Source organism: Eptatretus burgeri, chromosome 2 (assembly GCF_056783735.1).
Source record: "Eptatretus burgeri isolate ZD-2024b chromosome 2, Ebu_testis_v1, whole genome shotgun sequence".
Lineage (NCBI taxonomy): Eukaryota > Metazoa > Chordata > Myxini > Myxiniformes > Myxinidae > Eptatretus > Eptatretus burgeri.
Genome location: NC_140962.1, coordinates 55,118,526 through 55,142,683, shown reverse-complemented (window position 1 = coordinate 55,142,683; position 24,158 = coordinate 55,118,526). Strand labels below are relative to the sequence as shown.

The 24,158-nt window shown below is 43.1% G+C and overlaps 1 protein-coding gene across 2 annotated transcripts in view; it reads right to left on the bottom strand.

The window, feature by feature from the left end:
- Window positions 1–24,158, bottom strand: part of LOC147032082 (nidogen-2-like) — a 269,860-nt gene that overhangs the window by 111,469 nt on the left and 134,233 nt on the right. The gene's annotated exons all lie outside the window — the stretch shown is intronic.

Sequence of the window (24,158 nt, the reverse complement as noted above, 5' to 3'; positions counted from 1 at the left end):
GTTCAAATTGTCTTTTCAAATGTGTGTCACATCGTGCTGCTCCCAATGTGAAGGGGTATGACAAGTCTTAATAATATAGACCAATTCCATTTTAAAACTGGAAGTGCGCTTGGTAGAGCGCATACCTCCACCATGTAATGCCTGATCCGTGAGAACATATTGGGCCCAATCAATACATTTTTGAAATATGCTATGCATTGTTTTTGGCCCAATCTCTCAATGGTGAAGAATCACTATGAAAATTAAATTAAAAAATGAAAACTGAAAATTAAATGAAAATTAAATAATTCTCACATCAAGATTCGGATTCAGATCTTCACCAAAATCGAACCGGACACCCAACCTGTCCACCAAGTTTCATCCGAATCCATCCCAAACCTTTTGAGATATCGTGCTATATATCGGTTTAGCCCGATATCTAAATGGTGAAGAATCACTGAAAAATTATAGTAGTCGTATCCGGATCTGGATCTTCACCAAAATCTAATCAGTTCGTCCTTGTCGCACACCGAACCTATTCACAAAACTTAATCCAGATTCGTCCACAACTTTTTGAGATATCCTGTACAGAAACAGACAGAAAGGGGGTGAAAACATTACCTCCCTCACCTTTGGTGGCAGAGGTAAAAAGCATACAAGTGGGGGAATTATTATACTATAATATCAGGCTGTTTGGGAGTTTGTTTGACGTCTATGCACTCCTGAATCATTGGACGGAATGAATTGAAGACTATTGGTTGTACTCACTGGATGTAAGGTGTGATTTTAAGCAGTTACAAAAAAAAAAAAATCATCCTCCTGGGAGCTCAGTGTTTGGGGAGGACCACAATTCTCTCAATGCAAATGCATCGTATAGTGCCACCTGGTGGAAGCTGGTATTATAGCTCATTATAAAATATGCTATAAACGTCACAAGAGTAGGGGAATTCATCTGTCCATAATCCTCAGGGAATTAACCTGTCCAAAAGAATGGGTTCTTTGCTAGTAAATATAATTTTAATAAAAACATAAATTATATGGATATATAAATTACATAAATCGCTGCAATATTTTAAAGCACACAATTCTGGATTATGTGTTTGCCATCAATAGAGAAACTATTAAGATGGAACCAGAATGGTTTCAGAAACAGGTCACAATTGGTAGGATACTTGCATTGAGAAGATGCATTTAAGAAGTGGAAATACATCCCATGTCATTAAATTTGTGATTTTTTTCAGAAACTCTTTGACAGGAAACAACAAAGCCAATGTTTAAAAGTCGGAGTCATATGGAGTTCTAGTTAAAACACAAAGGAGTCACCCCACAGGTCAGATCAGGTATGTTCCAGAGCAGCGTGTCGCTGCGTCAACTTTCCACCCGTACTCCAGGGGCCTCCATCTGGCCATCCCCAGGCAGATGCCTGGCCCATCCTCATCTCCTTGAGATGCCGATCAAACTGCTGCAACCACGAGGCACATGGTCGGCCAGTTGGCCTCCTCCACTCACAAGGCTCCTTCGCTGAGAGAATCTGGTGAGCAGGATCAGCGTAAGGAAAACGAGCCACATGTCCATACAGACGCAGCTGACGCTCATGGACTATGCAGGTAACAAATCTCATTTGAGTCTCTCTGAGCAACCCCTCGTTGGACACAAAGTCTGACCATCGATAGCCAAGGATTCTCCAAAGAGACCTGATACCAAGGGAATTAAGTCTCCGTCTCAGATCCCTGGTCAGAATCTAAGTCTCACATCCATAGAGCAAGATTGGAAGCACCAAGGACCTGAAGACTCGGACTTTCATCCTTCTGCACAGGGACTGACACAGCACCACACCCCATGATCCAGTGAATCCATGACTCCCTAAGTCCGACCCCACTGACGTATGATAATACTGCAGCAATATAAATATCCCTGGATAGTGTTGCAAGACCTTTTCAGATTGAAGCAGGAGTTCATCGAGGAGATACATTAACACCCTTTGGATTACGTCACAAGGAAAGTGGCAGATTCTAATGGAATCGAATATGGTTTTACCATCCAGACAAAAATGAGTCAATGATGTCCTGCAAGAAAGATCATAACTTTCGATTTTGGTGAAGACAGTACTTCCTGTACTGACAAAGTGAAAGTTGTGATAGAAGTAAACAAGGCTAAATAAGAAGCAGTACAGGTTAGTTTTCCAATGAATGGACAGAAAACCAAATATCTGATGCTAAACATTAATGAAGAAACAAGAATATTAAGCACCATGAAAATGAAATGCTCGAATATGTAAACAAGTTTTATCTCGAGATTGTGGATTAGAGCGACAGAAAGGGTTATAAACATTAACATAAGTGAGGCTGGTCAGTTTGCCACTTCATTAAAATCAAGTCTGGAAGAACAAATATCTGAGCAGGAAAGATAAGATCAAGATATTCAGAGGCACAGTGCAACAATTGCTGTTAAATGGCACAAACACTTCGGGATTAATGTAAAGACGGTAAAATATACAAGATGGCGTCTACACATAGAAATACGAGACTTTTTCAAAGCTTGTCTCGGTTTGTGTAGACAGACAGTATGAACAATAGGTTTTATTAACTGTAGCATGTAAAGTATGCAAACTGTCATGGAAAGAAAAGTAAAAGTGACATGTCAGGCAGTAGACCTTCTTCAGAGCAAGGGGAGCTTTTTATAATCATTTTCATACTTTTTGTCAAGTTTCAATTTTATATTGTTATTGACACCTCCATCAGATTGCTGAAAAGAGCCATTCAAAATCAGCAGGAAAGATTACATCTAGAATGAGATACTAAGTGCAGAACAAGACAATAACAACAGTAATAAAGTGTAAAAAAACAAGGGGTCTTGAATGGTCATTCCTTCAGTGCAAACGAGCAACCAGTGTCAGGATTCCTTTTGTGAAGCAAAACAAGAAAACACTGGAATCACACTTGGTAGAGCGCATATGTCTGCCAGGCTGAATAGTTTACATTTTGTATCCCACTGATAGATTGGATCTGCAATCGGACCTCAACCAAAATCGAAACCGGCTTGTTCTTGTCACCTACCCAACTCATCCACCAAGTTTTGTCATAACCCATTCATCAGTTTTTGAAATATCGTGCTATTCATACAGTTTTTGGCCCAAACACTCAATTGTGAAGAATCACTTAAAAATTATGGGATCCGGATCAGGAAACTGGATCTTCACCAAAATCTATTCACTTCGTATTTGTCATACACCAAACCTATTCACCAAGTTTTGTCTGAATCCGTCTGCAACTTTTTGAGATATTCTGTTCACAGACAAACAGACAAACAAACAGGGGTGAAAACATCACCTCCGTCCACCTTCGATGGTAGGCGTAATAAAGAGAGGTTCGGCCAGAATTAAGTACAATACCCACCTTGTACGGGAAATATACATTTTCTGAGAATAATTGCAATAATGTGGAGGTGTGGAGAAAAATCACAAGAGCTCGAACAAAATTAGATTGATGCTGATGATGATTGATAATGCGCATAAAGGATCTTGACATCTCATTCCATCCTTTCCTTTCAGGAGTAGCTCACACCAGAGCCTGGAAGACTGTGTTGTCATGCACGGTAATAATGCTAACAAATTATAGGCAGGACTCTGTCTTCCTAGGTGGACTCTTTCAGACCCTTGTAAGCTTCACAATGTGGTATAAAACGCAGAAGCTGAAATGTCAGATGGACTCAGGTCAGGTCAGGTATGGGAGCATGTGCCAGAACAGCGCGTCGCTGCGTCCACTTTCCGCCGGTACTCCAGGGGCCTCCGTCTGGCCATCCCCCAGGCAGATGCCAGGCCCATCCCCATCTCCTTGAGATGATGGTCAACCTGCTGCAACCATGAGGCACGTGGTCGGCCCACTGGCCTCCTCCACTCATGAGACTCCCTCGCTGAGAGAATCTGGTGAGCAGGATCAGCTTCAGGAAAACGAGCCACATGTCCATACAGCCGCAACTGACGCTCACGGACTATGCAGGTAACAAATCTCATCCGAGTCTCTCTCAGCAACCGCTCATTGGACACAAAATCTGACCAGCGATAGCCAAGGATTCTCCAAAGAGCTCTGGTACCAAAGGAATTAAGTCTCCATCTCAGATCCTTGGTCAGAGTCCAAGTCTCGCACCCATAGAGCAAGACTGGAAGTACCAAGGACCTGAAGACTCAGACTTTCGTCCTCCCGCACAGGTACCGGCAGCGCCACACCCCATGATCCAGTGAATACATGACTCCCCAGGCCCGACCCAGACGTCTATTGACCTCTGACTCGCAGCCAGCAGAGACATGAATATCACTGCCAAGGTAAGTGAATCTCTCCACGACCTCAACATCCTCACCACAAACAGACACAGACAGGACAGCAGCATCCAAGATGTCAGCGAAAGCCTGGATCTTAGTTTTGACCCAAGAAACCGGTAATCCCAACGGCTCAGACTCCTCATTCAGCACCTCGAGGGCCCCCAAGAGGATGTCTAAAGTCTCCGCAAAGATGACTGCATCATCTGCAAAATCAAGGTCTGAGATCTTGACATTGCCAAACGATGCACCGCAACTTGATCTCTCCGACATCCTCCCTAAAATCCAGTCCATACAAGTGCTGAAAAGTGTGGGGGCAAGTACACATCCCTGACGAACTCCAGTAACAACTGGAACTACGTCAGAGATGGTACCACCACACTTCACAGCACGCTCAGTACCAGAGTAGAGTTCAGACATCAGATCGATCAGTTTTGGTGGCACCCCACGAAGACCAAGAATCCTCCAGAGGACATCCCGATTCACTGAATCGAACGCTTTACAGAGATCAACATAGGCTGCAAGCAGCCCCTGCCGAAACTCTCGTCTGCGTTCGGTGAGGACACGAAGTGCAAGGATACGGTCAATCGTTGACCTCTTTGGTGTAAAGCCTGACTGCTCTGGACGCTGGTGCTCAAGCAGATGGTGGCGAACCCTATCAAGAATTATCCGAGCAAAGACCTTGCCCGGCACTAAGAGCAGCGTCACCCCTCGGTAGTTGTTGCAGTCTTGGCGATCACCCTTCCCTTTCTAGAGAGGGACAACAAGGCCCCTCTTCCAGTCAGTTGGGATGATGCCTGTGTTCCAGGCAGAGCACAAAACTGCATGCAACGACACGAGTGCAGCATTTCCACCAGCCTTGAGAAGTTCAGCATTGATGCCACAGATCCCTGGAGCTTTGCCCCGTTTCAACTGGTTCACCGCAGCCCGTGTTTCCACAAGTGAAGGTGGACCACAGTTGATTCGAGTGTCAGCAACAGGGATTGTAACACCCTTGACGTCCAACTCGACAGCTGGGGGATCAGCCTGGTACAACCGCTCAAAGTAACTGGCCCAGCGGGCCTTCACTTCAGACTCCTCTGTCAAGAGCTTACCACTCTCTGCTCGAACTGCAGTGCTCCGAGGGATGGGCTTGGATGAACGTAATGCGCGAATTCCCCTGTAAGCGGGACGAGAATCACCTGTCCACAGGTGATGCTCTACCCCCTCACAGATTCCTCGCACATAGGCCTCCTTGTCCACCCTCAGTGCACGTACAGTTTTACGCCTCAGCTCCCTGAACAGCTCAGCTCTGCCATTCAGCCTGGCCCTGCGACTCTGGTCAATGGTATCCAGTGTCCCTTGAGAGACAAAATTCTTCTTTGCCCTGCGGTGAGCTCCAAGGCATTCACCGGCAACATCAAGGACGGTGGTCTTGAAGGCGCTCCACAACTCTTAAGGACCCCCCAAAGCACCCAGACCCCCCAAGTGTCCACTCAGCCTGTTCGCAAACTCCTCAGCTACTCTCTCATCCCTGAGCTTGGCAACATCCAGCCTAGGCTGGGATGGTCCCATTCTCCAGGATTTAAGGTGCAGCTTTAGAGTTGCTACAACAAGCCTGTGGTCAGTATTGAGGAACTGAGCACTCCGGTAGACCCTGCAGTTCTGGATCATCCTCCAATGACCGTCAATGAGGACATGGTCAATCTCCTTTGCCACACCGCCAGCGTTGGAATACCAAGTCCAGCGATGAGCTTGTGGGCGCTGAAACCATGAACCAGCCACCCTGAGTCCATGACTTCTTGCAAAGTCAAGGAACTTAGTGCTATTCTGGTTCATAGTTCCTGACCCATGGGGACCAACACACACCTCATAACCATCCCTATCAGTTCCAGTCGATGCATTGAAATCCCCCAAGACTAGAAGTGTATCTCGTCTGGGGCACTGATCAACCACAGACTCGAGTGTGGCGTAGAATGCATCCTTCACGGTGAGATCACTCGCCTCAGTCGGAGCATAAACAGAGACCAGGGAAATGACACCTAAGGAGTGACGAATCCTTAATCTCATAATACGCTCGTTGACTGGTGTTACCTCAATTATCATTGGGGTCAGCTTATTGGACACAGCTACAGCAACTCCTTGGGTATGGTAACCATCAGAGCGACCAGACCAATAGTAGGTGTAACCACCCACCATTATCTCGCCGCAATCCGGTCTCCGAACCTCAGAGAGAGCTGCAATCCCGATGTCCAAACGCTTGAGCTCAGATGATAACAGAGACAGGTGATCATCCTCTCTTAGGGATAGGACATTCCAGGCACCCACCCGAAGGGACCGCCTCAGGTTAACCCAAGGAGACCGCCGTCTGGTGGACGACACCTCAGCACCACTCCGACACACTCTCCCGCAATCTGACCCAGGGATGTTATCCCGTGGTTTCCCTCCTATCATCAAAGATTGGGGATCCCGAAGGCTTTGCCCCAATCCCGTCATCCGGTGAGCTGCCCTGCGAAGGGAAGCTGCGCAGGAGGTACTCCCACGGAGTGGGTTTTCAGATTTTTTTGCGTTTTTGCGTTTTGCGGAATGAAGCGTTTTACGGTGGCCGGAGTGCAAATCCTGCCACCAACCTCCTTATAAAAAGTAACCCAACTGCAGGAGGACGTCCGCAGACACAGTTGGGCACTAGATATGGATGGCCGTTGGCTCACAAGGAGCTCCTCCGCCCTTTGACAGGTTTTGTTTTTAATCCTGCTGGGTGTCCATATCCAAACACCCCCTCACCAGAAAACCTGGTGGGGGAGACGGTTTAGTCGCCGACAACACCGACAACCAAGATGGACTCTAATTATGAAAATCTGAAAATAACTTCTTGTCAGACAAAGAATAAATAAGCTGCTGCTGCTGCTGCTGCTGCTGCTGCGAAAGGTGAAATCACCGTGAAGCCTGGGATGAGCAACGAAGACGACGCCATGAAAGAGTCCTGCAAATCGTGGACCACTGACTGCTTTGCATGCAACATCTGTGGAAGATGGTGCACAGCCCGGATTGGTCTTCAGGGTCACTAAGATCTCTTCTCCACAGACAGTGGCATTAATTGACCTCATCAATCTTTCATTTGTGACGGGGATACCGAGAGAGAAAGAGAAAGAGAAAGAGAAAGAGAAAGAGAAAGGCAGAGGCAGAGGCAGAGGCAGAGGCAGAGGCAGAGGCAGAGGCAGAGGCAGAGGCAGAGGCAGAGGCAGAGGCAGAGGCAGAGGCAGAGGCAGAGGCAGAGGCAGAGGCAGAGGCAGAGGCAGAGGCAGAGGCAGAGACAGAGACAGAGACAGAGACAGAGACAGAGACAGAGACAGAGAGAGAGACAGAGAGAGACAGACAGACAGAGAGAGAGACAGACAGAGAGAGAAAGAGAGACAGAGAGAGAGAGAGAGAGAGAGAGAGAGAGAGAGAGAGAGAGAGAGAGAGAGAGAGAGAGAGATAAAAAAATGAGCCATTTCTCATTACACCTGAGTTATGAATTGTTATTGTTTTTTAATGTACATTTACTCTGCATTGAGTAGCTGCTTAAACAGGTTGTCAATACATTTCATGATTATGCTGAGTGTTCTGAAATGCGTTTCTGGAATAAAGAGCAACAGGTGCACAGAGTCTGTTTACTGAATGTCGTTGCGAGATTTCTCGCACCTCCCTCCCTCCATCCATTCCCCTCTGCCCTCCCCCACCAAGGTATGCGGCAACAATAATTCACTGATGCGGGAGTAAGTTGAAAGTTACCCTCCGCGGCAGACACAGGTTGTTACAGTGTCAAAGAGCGGTTGATTGCTTGTGTTTGGGAGAACAGCACACTGCAGTCATGGCCTCTTTCCCACAGGTGACTCCACAAATGCTATACAAGATGGTTAAGAGGCCTTGGCAATAAATTCAGCGGTACAAGGAGAATGATGCAGTGCATACAGATACAGTCATGCACAATAAAACCTGTATGTTAAAATATTTTAGGAACTACAGCATATAATGCTTTACTGGGGAGGGGGAAAGGAACTTTCAGGCCAACCTGTATATCACACATGTAATTTGGATGTTGCTTTTGCACTTTTGAACACAGTGATGTGCTCTGGAGAACATGATCAAATTAACATTCTACAGGTTTCGTGAGATATATATATATATAATATGACTCCAAAGTGTCATTTTACCAACACACTAGATGTAGATCTCTTGGGCCAAACTAAGACTAATATAAACCATTCCATCTAGTAAAATAAAAAGAAACAACCAAAGGCCTGGTAAGACAGAGTTAATGGTGATTAATCCCCAGTTAACATTTTTGGACTTGGCATTGCTCTTTTGTCTGCCTTTGGGGTACAGGGGTCATGACCTCTTCCTCTTTAGATACCTGCTGAAAGGATAGTTTGTTCAGCTCAATATGTGGAAAATCTGGCAATCTACAATGCCTTTTGTTTTTATCATTTTGGAACCTCTGGCTCTCAATGCCGAACTTCTCGGATTCCTACTAATGAATGGGATCTGTGGTAAAAGAAGAGCTGTGTGACTTCACTTCTCTTACCACATATGGATTTGCAAATATTTTAACCATGAAAACAGTCTCACTGGTTTATTTTATTTTTACTTCTATTTTATTTTCCCCTACATATTCCTTCTTCCTTTGATTGCTGTTTTGAAACTGATTGTTTATGACTTTATGTGCTTGTACTTTGCATTGTTCTGATTTTGCCTTTCGTTGTCATGGCTGCAGTAACTTCCAAAGGCCTTCTTGATCATATGCATTTCACTGCTGTCGTTGCATCTTTTCTTAATTAGCTTGCTTGTCCTTTTTTATTGCTCATTATACTTAAGCTATTCCCTGAGCATGTTTACTAAAAAAAAAAAAGTGCCTGGGTACAAGCAACAGCAAGCAACAATTCCAGCATGACTCTAAATGGAGAAAAATCAAAATAGAATCCCAGAAATTAGTTGAAGCAGCATTAAATAGTTAGCAAGGACCAATATTCTAGTTAGCAAGGACCAACTTCCCCTGTGCTGAGCTCTAATGTAGACTCTTCTTCTTCTTTGTATGAGAATGAACCACAGACGAGACGTTGTGCATTGGAAGATAAGCGCATTTGATGGGGTTTTATAAAATTATTTTTGGAAGCAATACGTTGCTCAGTTTGAACTAGTGACGTTGGTAATTCATGGATTGTAGATGGTGTACTGTCCAGCTGGCTATCAGCTTAAAGGATGTCGCTGTTAAAGTCCGAGGATACCTGCCAGATTATCTTTGGCAGGATTATCTTGCACTGGATAGAGCAGTGGAGCAGAGGTTTACAGAAATGAATTGATAGAAGGCTTATAGGACCATGCTCCCACCAAGTTGATGAATAACAAAGAACTCCAATATTTTTGCAGAAAAATGGAGGAGGGTAAGGGAGTTGGGAAGGAAAGGTAAGAAAAGGGTGAAAAGGTGGAAGTGGTTCGAACTAACAGGAATTGGAGGAAATATGAATGTATTGAATGTCTGAAAATCTGAAAAGGATGTCTGAAAATGAATACTGTATTCCCAAAAGAATGTTGAATGGTTTTATTGTTATTGACATATTGTTATTGACATACTGACATAAACTTGATATGAATACATGCAATACACTTGTAAGTTTTAATTCGTTGTGAATCGTGATTGTTATTTTCTGTTTCAGAAGAAACCCCATTTTCTGACACAATGACAAGTCCTCAAGATAAAGCAAAAAGTGTGAGATTTGTACATGAATGTGGTTCAATCATTCAAGCCCAAAGGCATTTTCAGCATGAAGTGAATCAACCAGCGCCTGAAAGACACTCCAAACGAAGAGGAGTGGATCTGTTTAAGGTTACAGGATCTGTACTGAAGGGGAAATCTGATGGATGGCCAAGAAAGTAAAATGAAAGGGCGAATGCTGTTACAAATGCATTTACCAACAGCCCAAAAAGTAAATTAGGAAATGGATGACATGAAGATGTTTTGCAATAATTCAATAATATAGAAGCAAGACCATAAAAAGATTAATTGACTAATACGTACAAGCCTCATGCACGTACACATATCAAATTCTATCAATATTCAGAAAAGCAATAAAAATATTCAACATTCTTTTTGGTATATCCATTTTTGGACACCCTGTACAGCATGAAAAAGCAGACTGCTGGTGGTTGCTCAAAACTCCAAATTTATATATGTGTATAAATTTTTATGTTGTTGTTGTTGTTGTTCTTTTGGCTGCTTCCGTTAGAGGTCGCCACAGCGGATCATCCGTTATGATCCACATACTGATTTGGTACAGGTTTTACGCCAGATTCCCTTCCTGACGCAACCCTGGTCGCCTCTTACAACACAGGGATAAGGATTGGGTTTCGCCATGATTCCGGGCTGCCCTACACCCTCTCATAGCACAGCCCAGCGCAGAGCGCCGTCCTCAAGTGATCCTCCAACCCAAGCCTCCGAGTAGCCGGATTACAGGTGCACGCCACTATGCCCGGTATGTGTATAAATTTTTATATATGTATCATTTTTCTTTATTAAGAAAATCTTTTTTTTTTAAAGTAGATATATATATATATATATATATATATATATATATATATATACATATATATATATATATATATATATATATATATATATACATACATATATATATATATATATATATATATATATATATATATATATATATATATATATATATATATATATATATACATACATATATATATACATACATATATATATATATATATATATATATATATATACATACATATATATATATATATATATATATATATATATATATATATATATATATATATATATATATATATATATATATATATATATACATATATATATATATATATATATATATATATATATATATATATATATATACATATATATATACATATATATATATATATATATATATATATATATATATATATATATATATATATATATATATATATATATATATATATATATATATATATATATATATATATATATATATATATATATATATTGGGGCAAAATTTTATATTAATGTATTTTAAATTGTAACAAATGGAGTTTCAGAAATGTAACTTTTATGCTGCAAATTGAATTGGCTGTCATTTCTGGCCAAAATACTTTTGCCCTAAATGATAAGAAATGTGTTGTTCTGGAGCAGAGTGACCGAGCTGATAAATGAACCTTTGCTTAGAAAATGTACGAAGTGGCTTTTTGTCTAAAAGACACGTCTACAGTCTGGGTGAATATCCCCCAACCTCTCTCTCATGGAAGTATAAAATATTTTGAAAGGCAAATTGTTCTCAGTGCAAGCACGTGAGGAAGTATAGTTTCTCAGTGGCTTGTACTCCTTGGAACTGACCAAGTACCAAGTTAGAATAAAACTCTCTGATGTAATGTAGAAGTGAATTGAATTGAATAAAATTTATAACGCTCGTAATTTGGGGAACACGGGGGGGGGGGGGGTTGCTCCGTATACCCCTGATCCGTCTCCGTGAATTTTGCTACGGAGGCGGAGGGGGAATAATCTCACTCCTGACAACCAGTTGTTACTGCCCGGGGGTCAGCCGCCAACCGACCGCTCTGAACGGAGCCGCAAGTCGAGTCGGCCCGACCGATTGCCCGGAATATAGATTTCCGCCCGGATAACTCCGAGCGACGGGTCCTTGTACAAGAACCGAAATATGCCAATCGGCAGATCACTTGGGGTAGGGTCGATTGCCAATCTTCAATTTACCTAAATACCCACGTGATCCAACTACCGGGGTATTCCACCCTCGACGGAACTCGTACGGAACAAACCGCCGAGGCGAGCCTGTCCATGCGCGATTCCGAGCGGCGTAATCTCCGAGAACCATCGGTCCAAATATCACCCTATTACGGCAAACCAACGGCTTTCTAACTCCCAACACACGAAATGTTCAGTCAATGAGGGAATGGACGCAACAAGCAGGTTTACATTCACACAAGGACATTTAATATAACTAGTGCATGCCCGTAGATGCGTGGCCGTACGAGCAAACCCTTGCCCCCCCCCCCGCAAAAAAACTAAAACCGCGTGCCAGAAACAACAACCACACAAGCCGTTCCTTTGCATTCACGTGGCCGTACGTGCAAAAAAAAAAAAAAAATTAAAAAAAAAAAAAATATATATATATATATATATATATATATAAAAATATATAAATATATATATATATATATATATATATATATATATATATATATATATACTTTAAAACCGCTTGCCAGAAACAACCACACAGGCCGTTCCTTCGCTATCGCATGGCCGTACGTGCGTGTCCGTACGTGCATGGCCGTACATACAAAAAAAAACTAAAAAATAACTTTCAAACCGCGTGCCAGAAACAAATACAGAGGCCGTTCCTTCGCTCTCGCATGCCCATACGTGCGTGGCCGTACATGCAAAAAAATAACAAACTTTCAAACAACTACACAGGCCATTCCTTCGCTCTCATAAACGACGACTGGATTGGGGCATTGTGTTTATCTATAAATGCGGATAAGAAATCGAGAAATTATTAGAATACAGGAAGTCATCACTATCCAAAAGTAGTGCGTGCCCGTACAGAATGTTCACATCATTCCACGAATTATCGCTTGCATTGAAGTAAGAACTGCGGTGATACTTACACACAGAGTTAATTTAAATCAAGTATACCTCCCTGTCTTTGCTTGCCATGACATTCGCTGCCATTTACCATTGGCACTCCTACCTCACGGTAACTAAGGCACCGATCGATCCCTATCGTAACCGGCACGTGACGTCATCGTCGGCCGGCCGTGCACTGGCCTACGCAGTTACGCCCACGCAGCAACGTGTCCTGTGATTGGTAACTAAATGGCGCATCGGCCACGCCTAGGCAGCACGTGTCCTGTCATTGGTTGGTAAATAAATGGCCATAATTTGGGAATCACTTGTCCAATTAATATCAAATCTTGAAAAGGCACATCCTCAGGTCCCCAGCAATATAGCTGGCAAGTTTCAATTAGGTCGGACCAGTGGTTGTCGGGAAACAGCGGTCACAGACACACAGAAACAGACACACAGACACACACACAGAAACACACACACACACACACACACACACACACACACACACACACACACACACACACACACACACACACACACACACACACACCGATTGCTGGAATTATAGATAGATGAAATGAGGTCAATGAGATGACAAATTAAGGGGTTGAATGCAGACTGCAGAGCAATGAGTAAGGAAACCCGTCGTTGTGAATCGTTTTTACCACCAAAATGAGATGTATTTCGTTGGCAAGCATTCTGAGTGGAGCTGAATTCCTTGACACTTCCAAAGGCAACAGCGTTTTGACAATTAGAAATAAAAAGAAGTTGTGCACTTTTTTTGATAAATTATTTTCGGAACAATTTTTCTTCAATAAATAAATATTAATAAAAATCGTCTCCATGTGCATTGTACACACCTTTATCTCGTGAGCACCTCTTCATAAACAACATCGCTGAGGAAACAGCGCTTCTTCTTTGTTTCCTCGTCCGTCCAGGACAAGAATACGGAGGCTTTTAATGGCCAATTATTCAATCAGGGCCAACGTATTTTGCCTTTTCGCAAGGAAAAACACGAAGAGAAGACAAGACAAGACAAGACAAGACAAGAGAAGAGAAGAGAAGAGAAGAGAAGAGAAGAGAAGAGAAAAAAACCCGTAATGGCGAACGCGGCTGAGTTTCTCTTCCCCATCGACCACGGCTACGCAGCAACGCTTCCTGTCATTGGTTGATAAAAATGGCGGCAGCAACAGTTCCTGTCATTGGTTGGTAAATAAATGGCCATAACTTGGGAAGCACTTGTCCGATTAATATCAAACCTTGAAAAGGCACATCCTCAGGTCCCCAGCAATATATCTGGCAAGTTTCAATTAGATAGGACCAGCGATTGTCGAGAAACAGCGGTCACAGACACACACACACACACACACACACACACACACACACACACACACACACACACACACACACACACACACACACACACACACACACACTGCTGGAATTATAGATAGATGAAACACGTTTGCAATTAAATAAGGCAAAACACGTATGCAATTATACAAGCAACAAAAGCACGAAAAAAGAACTACAACCGTCTACTTATTATGTACAGTCATTTACACTTTACAGCAGTTCCTACTTATTAGACGGGCCCACGGACACACGTACGCACACGCACACGCACACGCACACGCACACGCACACACACACGCACACACACACACACACACACGAAACAGTGGCTGAGGCCTTTAATTACGAGCTCCAGCTCGGAGAACAGGTAAGCTGAAACTCAGAGCTTGACTCGAACCTCTCCACCTCGGGTGGTCTTCAACTTCTCCGGACCCGGGCTCCAGCGAGAGCAAGCTGGATCCGATCGCCGCGATCCTTCCCGAGCTCCCGCGAATCCTCCTGCGCTTCTCAACACGTGCCGGTGAGACGAGGCTCCGATCCTTCCTGTCGATCGCCGCTTCCCCGAGGATCCAACTCCAAGAAGAGGCTGATGCATCGCACCAAGCCGGGAAACAAAATGGAGAACAAAAAGCTCCACGAACCAAGAAGAAGAGGAAGAAGAAGAGGAAGAAGCCTCCACGCGCAGCTCGAGCCGAACAACCGGCTCAAGTTCCTTCCAAAACAAAGCAGCAGCCGAAGCTCACTGAGCCAGCTGAAGCAAAAAGCTTCCGAAAGCCTCAAGCCAAGCAAACCAAGCAGGACCCGATGGCCGGCTGAACGACTGCTCTCTCCGAAGCAAAAAGCTTACTCCTCCCATGGGACTCAGCACACGAACTCTGCACATGGGACTCAGAACGGGACTCTTCACAATCTCTGCCACGGGACTCCCAAGAACTCAGCCCACCACGGGACTCCCACGAGACTCTTTTTGAACAAAGAAAAGATGTCCTCTTTATCCTTTGCACCCCCTACCCCGCACCCGGCATGACTCATGCCCTAGTGATCCACCCCCCGCTCAACCACGGGTGGGAGGGAGTTGTTGACGTCACGGGATAGCAGGGTTCTTCTTCCTCTTTGCAGAAGAGGTGGAGGGACGTCTCCATTGTTTCGTTCCCTAACTATTAAATCGATCCGCAGCACATCTAATCGATCTCTGAACATTTAAACAATGGAAGGTGAGCTATCTAGGGAACATGCACTTATCGACATAGCTGACTAAGGGAACCTGTATGTTGTGCGCGATTGAATTCCAAATTCGTAACAGTATTATATATGTCTGAACCATATAGATAATAGAATCCAAAATGGTTTGGTGAATCTCCAGAATTTTTTCAATATATGCTCGAGTTATCTAGTTCAGGTCATGGGCGAAAATTAAATCCCACCTCCTTCTCTTTGCGATGGTGGGGAGACAACTTGAGATTTTCGCCTGTACATGTGGAATTGTGCAAGTGATTTAAGCACCGGATTGAGGAGGATAATGCAATAATTATTTTTCTATTACTCTACTCCCAGGGTGAGAAGGAATTTATAGTTTTGGTCAAATTTGCCCCATTTTTTGTAGAGAGAGAGAGAGAGAGAGAGAGAGAGAGACAGAGACAGAGACAGAGACAGAGACAGAGACAGAGACAGAGACAGAGACAGAGACAGAGACAGAGACAGAGACAGAGACAGAGAGAGAGAGAGAGAGAGAGAGAGAGAGAGAGAGAGAGAGAGAGAGAGAGAGAGAGAGAGAGAGAGAGAGAGAGAGAGAGAGAGACTCAGCACCAGGAATAGCTGCGTGAAGATTTTCGCACTCGCATTCTCGCAAGTGGGCCAGTCGCCAGATGGGTAGGTGGAGTTCTCTCCCTCCACAGCCAATAGGCGCACACCATTGGTGGTCTGATGTCCCTCCTCCCACCCTCGCGTGGGATTATAAAAGCACAATTCACCACATGTTGGATTTACTGGGTTGCTGCACTTACTTGTCTCTAGTTGGTGTGCATTGCTCTCTGGTGGCTGGCGTAATCACTCTCTGGTGGTTCATTGATCGCTGGCTTCCTCTTTCTTGGGTTCCAAGCTGGTGCTCTCCTTGCTGTGCATGGTTGAAGAGCTCCTTGTGGTCCTTGGTCTGCTGGTGGTGATTAGTGGTTTTTGCCAATCATGGTTGGATAGCTGCGGACAGGCTGCCCAAACTGCACCATGCCGGCCCTAATGAAACCAATACCACACTCGAGCAGAGCTCAAGTGCCACAGGTTTCTCTGTCTCATCCTTTCCTCTATTTGTCTCATCTTTCCTGAGTGAAAGCGATAAAGAATATTCATTTACGCCAACATAGTTATTAGTTCCCTTCCGGTTTCAACGGAGGGGACTATCGGTTTGCTCTCCGTCTGTCCGTCCGTCCATCTTTCCCACCTGTGGTTTTTCTGCCTTTTTTCTCCCATACCCAATAAATATTCAGCTGAAACTTGGTACGTGACTATATTTTGATAAGTTACAGAATAAGTTTGACTTTCAAGGTGTTTTGTCAATTTTTCACAGTTATGCCCTTGGAGACTTTGAAAATATCATGTAAAACATGGATACCTCAATTTATGTGCAGGATGTGTTCTTGAAGCATGACTAAAATCGAAAGGACTTAAATTGAATCAATTATTTCCCATAATAAATACAGTAATGGAATTAAATAATTCTCGTATTCAGATCCGCATTCGGATCTTCACTAAAAAGGAATCAATTCTTCCTTGTCACACACGCAAGATGTCCACCAAGTTTTGGCCAAATCCATCCCCAACTTTATGGGATATCATGCTATATATCGTTTTTGGCCCTATCTCTCAATGGTGAAGAATCACTTAAAATTTTTTAGTGGTCGGATCCGGATCTTCATCAAAATCTAAACAGTTCCTCCATGTCACACACCGAATCCATCCACAATATTTCATTCAGATCCGTCTACAACTTCTTGAGATATCCTGTACACAGACAAACAAACAGACAAAAAGGGGTGAAAACATAACCCCCTTCACCTTCAGTGGCAGAGGTAATTAGGCTTGGTGGGGTTTGGGGTCGGGGAAATAATAATAACCTTCAAAATTACATTGTTGGCTTAAACAGAGATAATTGAAACACTCATTCCAACATATGAGAGTAAAAAAATTTCAATGAAATAATTTTATTAAAGTACAGGGTGGCCACAATGTCTTGTTTCCCCTTGTAAAAATTGGGACATTGCCTTTTATCATATTAGCTGACAACACTTAAGGGTTCAACAAGTTATACCAGATACACTTGTGGTACTCTTATTTTATTAAACATTTTACAGCACATGGCACAAGCCTCAAGTGTTCAGTGGATCCGTTTGTGCTCCATCATCGTCATTACAGAGAATCATTTTGTGCCATGTTCTGTGGGACATTTTCCAGAGAATTTATTGGGTGATACGAATAAAAGCAAGTCTCCCTGCTTGTTTAACATCATCAGTGGTTTTGTTGCGCTGATGTGAAATAATCTCTTCTTGGTCTTCCATTTGATTATGAAGTCCCAAAGGGAATTGCCAGGGGCATAGAAAAGGTCCCTTTATATGTTATGTGCCACATGGCAAACTATAGAAAAGAAGGGACATTGCATGGCTTGTGGAAAATGCCAGACAATAGAAAATAAGCCTCATTCAAAAAATATTGTGTGTATGCTGTACTACCCTTGTGTTCTTCGAAGGAACCAAATCATGCTCTCGAAAAGTTAATGAAAAGGTTCATATAAAGGGACCCATGTGTACAGATATAGGTTAAAACCCGTCAGTACGTAAAGTTTTTTGTGTACCTTGAAAACAAAAACATAAGACGAGAAGGGCACTCGGTAGAGTGCATACCTCCACCCTGTAATGCCTGATCCACGAGAACATGTCTGGCCCAATACATTTTTGAAATATCATGCTATATATCGTTTTTGAGTCCGATCTATCAATGGTGAAGAATCACTTAAAAATTCTATTTGTCGGATCCCCATCCAGATCTTCACCAAAATCAAATCAGTTCATCTTTGTCACACACAGAACTTGTCCAGAAAATGTAATCTGGATTCATTGACAACTTTTGAGATATCCTGTACAAAGACAAACAAACAGAAAGTGGTGAAAACATAACCTCCTTCACCTTCAGTGGTGGAGGTAATAATGTGCATGTGTGTGATTAATTTGTTGAAAAAATTGGTGTCCCTTTATATGAACGTGTTCATATAAAGGAACCTTTCCACACTGTCACCACTGCCTGCCCCCACTGCACCGTCACCACTGCCTGCCCCCACTGCACTGTCACCACTGCACCGTCACCACTGCCTGCCACCACTGCACATCCACCACTTCTGGCCCCCAGTGCACCTCCACCACTTCCTACCACCGCTGCACATCCACCACTTCCTGCTCCCACTGCACCGTCACCACCACCTGCCTCCACTGCACCGTCACCACTGCCTGTCCCCGCTGCACCGTCACCACCACCTGCCCTCACTGTATGGTCACCACTGCCTGTCCCCACCACATGCCACCGCTGCACCATCACCACCGCCTGCCCCCACTGCACCGTCACCACTGCCTGCCCCACTGCGCCGTCACTACTTCCTGCCCCCGCTGCACTTCCACCTCTTCCGGCCCCACTGCACTTCCACCACTTCCTGCCCCCACTGCACCTCCACCACTTCCTGCCCTCACTGCACCATCACCACTGCCTGTCCCCGCTGCACCGTCACCACCACCTGCCCTCACTGTATGGTCACCACTGCCTGTCCCCACCACATGCCACCGCTGCACCATCACCACCGCCTGCCCCCACTGCACCGTCACCACTGCCTGCCGCACTGCACCGTCACCACTTCCAATATCCTCAGCAACCTCACTCCACAACCGTAACCAACTATTATCTACAAATTTCTCACATTCTGCTACTTGCTGCAAATTATATTATCGATGCGTTCCTTCAACCTATTAATAACTATCCTCAAGTGGGCGATTTCCTCGCGTTTCCTGCAACAGTAAGAACCCTCTGCTTCCCCTATTGTTCAGGTGGCCCACATTGAGCAACTATCACATTTTATGAACTCTTCCTTTCTCATTCGGTATATATATATATATATATATATATATATATATATATATATATATATATATATATATATATATATATATATATATATATATATATATATATATATATATATATATACCCTTTTTTATCCCCATACTCCCATGGACCCAACTGACTTAATGCTAAAGTTAACATGAGGCCTCCCCCTGCTTCTTTCAATAAACTAACACAAATACCTGATAAAACTGTTATGAACACAAATACAGCTTTATAATTTCAGTTGCACAGCCCCGACACACATCATGACAACAAAATACGCAAAACAACACACAAAAAACACTTGTGTTGTTACCCTCTTGCAAACTACATGAAGTGACGTCCTCACAGTTCTTGTTATTGGTAATTTATTTTTATGATATTATATTTGCTGGGGGTGGGGGGGTGAATGAATCGACACACCTTGCTATAATTTATTGGGGGCAGAGGGAAAAAGAACTAAGCTGACAGTCAAGAAGCAACAGCTAGAACAACGAAGCGAGAACGAGGCAGAAGACGGAGGGCACATACATCTGACTATCACAGGAGGGCTCGACTGAGATCTAGAGACCAACCAAATGATTCAACACAAGGGGACACGGTTCAGGACACAAATGTTGATGAAAGACAAGAACAACAAAACAAACTAAAACGAAACAGCAAAACTACGTAAATGGTCTGGGAAACTTTGATTTTGAAGAACTGGAAGGAGAGCTCGCCACCCAGCCATCCACGTGTGCCAATCCCCAAACCGGAAGTCCCCAAAACATACCACATAAAGAGCCTTTTATATATGCCCCTATCATTTTTCTCAAGAATATCCCTTCTTTTCGAAAGTTTGCCACACGGACCATAGCATATAAAGAGGTCTTTATGATGTCACTGGCATTTTCCCCAAGAATCCTTTTCAGTTGATGTGGGCGATTTCAAGTCAATCGGATGAAAATTGACAACTTTAGAAATTCAGTATATGTTGACATTTTGGCCTATGTTGACCTCAAAAATACTTGGTTGAATTCCATGACCTGATATGCAAATCATGTTCAAATTTCAAGTCAATTGGATGAAAATTGACAATTTTTTAATCTGGCCTATGTTGACCTTTTAGCTGATGTTGACCTCAAAAATAATTGGTGGTTGAATTCAGTGACCTGATATGAAAATCCTGTTCAAATTTCTAGTTAATCTGATGAAAATTGAGGATTTTATAAAATTGGCCTCTGTTGACTTTTGGCCTATGTTGACCTCAAAAGAGTGACTGCTATGTCACGTGGTCATGTAACATGTGGTAAAGTTTCAATTTCCTCTGCTGGACGGTTTTCAATCTTAACAAAATGCAGACATGTACGACGTACAACAGATGTACTTACACTACCAATCACTTAACCCTGCTTTTCGCTTTGCGAGCGCAGGGTAATGAGTACGTACAATTGTAGACAACTTATTTGATGAACAAACATATTCATCTACTCATGCATATCCATAAATGATAGATACTGCTGCCCTCTGGTGGAAACCAAGCAGAATTGCATGATGTTTGTGAGTTATTTGTGGAAGATGCGTGGATCGTTGAATATGAGAAAAAAATAGCAAAAAATCAAAAACTATTGCACTTCGGTGTAATTTGTTTCAAAAGCCATTAATTAGATGTATTGTCTGACATATATTCCAAGTTTAAGCTCATTTCAATGTATTGCCTTTGAAATATCAGTGCCAACACATTTTGGGTGGATGGATGGACAGACGGATGGACACCAATGTGAATTTTGAGGGTTTTCATTAAAAACTCAAGAATGCAGAAATGGACATTGCTGAAATTTGGAACATATTACCTCGACATACAAAGCATTCCCTTTTGAAATTTGCAGCCACTTTCATTCAGTAGAAGCCGACAGTTCAGCTGGGGAGGGAGAGAGAGAGAGAGAGAGAGAGAGAGAGAGAGAGAGAGAGAGAGAGAGAGAGAGAGAGAGAGAGAGAGAGAGAGAGAGAGAGAGAGAGAGAGAGAGAGAGAGAGAGAGAGAGAGAGAGAGAGAGAAACAGACAGACAGACAGACAGACAAAGATCTGATCAGATGGAGGAGAATGGAAGGCAGGACCAAACCTAAGTGCCGACCAACATCGAGAGCATGATCACCACTCACCATTCTGCATATGACATCCAATTTGATTTCCAAATTTACAGTTCCACACACTTTCATAGACACAGGCTCTCTCTCATCACCACCAGCACGCTTAGAACTCATGATGAATAAAATAAATGACGATATTTAACGACACGAAGCACACTATGGTATGCAAAGATTTTGGAAGTACAGTACATCAGAAGAGCGCAAAGGCAAAATAATGCACAGTCCATTTTACATTGAAGTTACATCATTCAAGGCACATGCTTCGGCTTTTCCGTCACCAATTTTCCTGAGCCGCCCAATCAACTGAATTTGAATTGAATTGCCAGGGAAGAAAAATTTCCATGTTTTACGTTGACACTGATAAAGAATTTGAATATGATCAGTGGCCATGGAGGTGCAGTGTCTGACTGCGGTTCCGTCTAATCGGTCTGAATTTACATTCGGTACAGGAATATTATGTAAAGGACTACAGGTACAGGTACAGGTACAGGTACAGGTACAGCCCAACAAGGGCACGGTGCACAGATTGCAGGAACGTTCTTCCATCCGTGAGGCTTGCCCTTTCAGGCACGTACACAAGCACGGAAAAGCACAACCACACACAGTTTGTCATTGACACGTCGTCATTGAATTGTGACCGAGGTTAAATAAAATTGGTGAGTAAAATGTCATCATGATGCAAAAAAACTTGAAAATGGATGATAATTTTACAGGAAAATACAATTATTTTGAGCTTCCAAGACAATATTTCCACTTTTCAGATATGGCAACCCTGTACGAAGGTTGCTGCTCACATACAGCAACATGGTTTGCCGTGTCGTCATTGAAGTGTGATGTAGCACCGCACAAAACCTCCATCGCACTTCAATGACGACACGTCTTGAAACGGCAAACCATGTGTGGCTGTGTGCGTGCCTTCAAGCTTCATGATGTTGAACGATCTCAACATCTCGGCATGAGACTGGGCGGCTGAGGAACATTGGTGACGGAAAAAGCCAAAGCACGTAGCTTGATCGACGTAACTTCGATGTAAAGAGACGTAATTCAAAATCTGGGAACATATTGATTGACGACGAAACTTCGAATCAACGTAAATAGAGGCAACATAAATTGTGGTATCCCTGTACATGGATACCCCTTCCAATAGTCAGCATTTGGTTACTCTGGCCACACCCCCACTGCTTTACACCCATTGGCTGGACATCTGGCCTGACTCCACCCCAATAAAATCATGTGCGACAATTGCATGAAGCAGCACTGATCAGCAGGCCTTAGGCCTGTATGATAGTCCATGGCCCAGTGCAATTTGAATTATCCCAGGTATATCACCATGATGTATTATATGTGCACATAAGCCGTACACATGTTTTTGCTTCATGTATGTACATCGTGTTATTACCTCCACCAACAAAGGTTGAAGGAGGTTATGTTTTCACCCCTCTCTGTCTGTCTGTCTGTCGGTCTATCTGTCTGCTTGTGTACAGGATATCTCAAAAAGTGGCGGACGTATTGGGATGAAATTTTGTTGACAGTTTGGGTGTGTCACAAGGCCGAACTGATAAGATTTTGGTGAAACTGCGGATCCGGATCAGACTACGAGAAATTTTGAAGCGATTCTTCACCATTGAGAGATAGGGTCAAAAACGATATATTGCACGATGTCTCAAAAAGTGGTGGGCGGATTCGGACAAAACTTGGTGGACAAGTTAGGTGTGTGACAAGGACAAATTGATTTGATTTGGTGAAGATCCAAATCCGGATCTGGATACGAGAATTCTTTAATTAATTAAAGTGATTCTTCACCATTGAGAGAACGGGCCAAAAACCATATAGAGCATGACATTTCAAAAATGTATTGGGCCCGATATTTTCTCGTGGATCAGGCATTGCGTGGTTGAGGAATGCGCCTGCTGAGTTCCTTTCTAGTTTTTAAATATGAAATAGGCAAAGCCTCAAAACCAACGAAACACAGTGAGTTATAGAGTTTCTTCTTCTTCATCTTAGTTCCGGTATCAGCTCGAGCATGCCTTAAACACAAACAAATTTTTATCTCTCGAACATTCATTGGGACCGGTATGGGACATGTATTACAAAGCAAGTCTCGCTTTTGTTTATAATTTATTTGTCACAGTCGGATTGCAACTTACATAAACTGTGCTCTTCTTCCTCCCCTTTCCTATTCTCATAAAACCCCTCCTTTTATAGCTGGGCTGAGATAAATGTAGGAGAAAGATAAATTGCTCAGATTTTGGGTTCAAAAGGTCAAAGGTCAATGGACATGTGACCTTTAATTAAAAATCTTTGTTCACACAATAACTTGTGAACAACATAAGGAATTTCCATCAAACTTGGCACAAGTATGGGGCTGTGATCCAAAGATGACCAAATTCCATTTTGGAATCACCAGGTCAGAGGTCATATCCCCATTTGGAAATAATTTTGCACATCATAACTTGAGTGAGAAAAATCTAGTTTTTTCTCTTCTACTTATCTCTATTCAATTATTTGTCTGTCTCCTGTCTGTCTCCTGTCTGTCTCCTGTCTGTCTCCTGTCTGTCTCCTGTCTGTCTCCTGTCTCTCTCTCTCTCTCTCTCTCTCTCTCTC